The sequence below is a fragment of the Pteropus vampyrus genome, unplaced genomic scaffold, assembly GCF_000151845.1.
Source record: "Pteropus vampyrus isolate Shadow unplaced genomic scaffold, Pvam_2.0 Scaffold868, whole genome shotgun sequence".
Taxonomy (NCBI): Eukaryota; Metazoa; Chordata; class Mammalia; order Chiroptera; family Pteropodidae; genus Pteropus; species Pteropus vampyrus.
Genome location: NW_011889649.1, coordinates 13470 through 15862, shown reverse-complemented (window position 1 = coordinate 15862; position 2393 = coordinate 13470). Strand labels below are relative to the sequence as shown.

Below are 2393 nucleotides of genomic sequence, written 5' to 3'. Positions count from 1 at the left end.
TGTGTGTGTGTGTTTAGGGTAAGTTCAACCTTCATTCCAACTCTGTATATTTTAAGTTTTATTTGATTATCAGGTTCAATTGTACAGCACATTGGTTAGAAATTTACACAGTTTATAAAACTATTTGTTCTTCTCTTCTCTGGCTCTACACCTAGCCATTACATTAATGCTAACTGCACCCCCTTGGCTGTGTTCTCCACCTCTGTGACCATCTATCAACTACTAATTGTACTTCTTTAACTCTTCACCCCCTTCTCACAGACCTCCAAACTCCCATTCCTCTGTCCATCACCAGATTGTCTTCTATGTTCGTGAGTATGTTTCTGATTCATTTGTTCATTTTGTTCCTTAGTTTCCTCATATAAGTGAAATCATATGGTATTTATCTTTGTCTGACTTATTTCACTCAGCATAATATCTCTAGGTCTATCCATATTGTTGTGAATGGTTAAGATTTCATTTTTTTAATGGCTGAGTACTATTCCATTGCATATATGACCATAAAAACATAAAACGCTTCATGAATTTGCGTGTCATCCTTGCACAGGAGCCATGCTACTTTTCTGTGTATTGCTCCACTTTTAGTATATGTGCTGCCAAAGGGAGCACCCAACTCTGTTCTTGAGTGAAATTAATGAGAAGAAACTAAAGAAATCCATTGTACCACGTTTAAAGAAATATTCCAGCAAATAGAACAATGAGTAGGAATATCTAACTTCTTTTTTATGATATCAGAAATGTGTTGGCTTATTGCAATTATTGTCTGATTGTTATCCTACAAGGGGATGAGAGTACAGGCTTCCCAGTTCTCAGTGCAGAAGGAAAACAAGGTGAAATAAAACACATTGAGTGTCCATATGTATAGAGAATCTGTCTGCATAGAGAACGCATCACACAGCAAATTCTGTATTCCACTCTTCCATTTAAATTCTCCGTTTATTTGCTACATCAGTCTTTGAGGAAGCATTATTATATTACACATTTTGCAGATGAAGAGAGCAAAACTTCAAGCTGATAAGAAAACTTTCCAATGTATAAAGTGTTAGGAAGTAGAATAGACTTGAGCACAGTCTTCAAAGAGTGTTAATATCCAGCTTCCTTATTTTCCTGTCTAATTTCATTTTCTCATTTAGAAGATTATATATGTATATATGTCTGTGTGTGTGTGTATCTTCTAGTAAATTCAATCGTTCAGAGCAGGCAGAATAAATCCAAAACATCATGAAAGACATTACCTCAAAACTTGACTTGTAAAGATCCCACCATCGTGCCAATAAAAATTACCCCCAATTGACATCTATGAAATACGTTATATATTTATTGATATAAGAAATTTAATTAACAATTTAAGAAATGGAAATATTTAAAAAGAATTTGTACTTCAGCAGCCAGAATCATGAATTAAAAGAGACAGGAGAGGAATCAGCACCGAGAGTTATCCTGGAAGAAGGGGATGGAGAAAATGTTATGAAGAAAGAAGAGATGATTAAACTCTAAAGAAAACGAAATCAAAAAGGAGATTGACTTTTCCAAAGTTCACACGCCCGGGCAGTCTGACTGCAGATGTCTCCTTGTGGCGGTGGCGCCAGAGCAGAGTAAGAACTGTGGCGGCAGAAGTCGCGGCAGGACAGACATTTAGATAGTTTCTTCCCCTCTTTGATCGACTGCTAGTTGCAAGGAGTGCTGCAGGAACTGTAACCAAAGGAGGCATTATGCTTCCAGAAAAATCTCAAGGGAAAGTATTGCAAGGAACAGTAGCAGCTGTTGGGTAGGGCTCTAAGGGAGAGGGTGGAGAGATTCAATCAGTTAGCGTGAACATTGGGGACAAAGTTCTTCTGCATGTGGAGGCACCAAAGTAGTTCTAGACGACAAGGATTATTTCTTATTTAGAGATGGTGATATCCTTGGAAAGTATGTAGACTGATATTAATCATTTTGAAATGGCATCATGTGAAGCTGCCGATTTCACTGAAGTTATGAAATTTCATCATGTAAATAATTTCCATGTCTCTTTTGTAATAAATCAATGATATCCAAAGATACAAAAAAGCAGATTTTATTGATTGAACAAAATATTATAATTGAAATCTTGAAAGAAGTTTTATTGAGGAAGAGAAGAAAAACAATCATTAATAATATTTCAATTTAAAATATACTGAAAAATAGTAAAATAATAAGTTGGAAACTACCAGATTTTTAAAGACAGGTTTATTGCACAATACGTTTCTTACAGGAATTGATCACTGTTTTGAGGTGAACACTTTGATGAGCTTTGCCAAGCACCTACAGTCTTGTAACCACTACTACAATCAAGACGGAATATTTCCTCCAGCCTAATGAATTTCGTTATGTCCTTTTGTAGACAATACCATCCCTTCCCTCAGTCTCTGATA

The 2393-nt window shown here is 35.9% G+C and overlaps 1 non-coding gene and 1 pseudogene across 1 annotated transcript; one reads left to right on the top strand and one right to left on the bottom strand.

The window, feature by feature from the left end:
- LOC111734202 overlaps nt 1–1924 on the top strand; it is a 2282-nt pseudogene extending 358 nt beyond the window's left edge.
- LOC111734204 lies at nt 503–609 on the bottom strand. Its single transcript, XR_002778368.1, has one exon. It is a non-coding gene; the product is annotated as a U6 spliceosomal RNA (small nuclear RNA).
- Nucleotides 1925–2393: the final 469 nt, after the last annotated feature.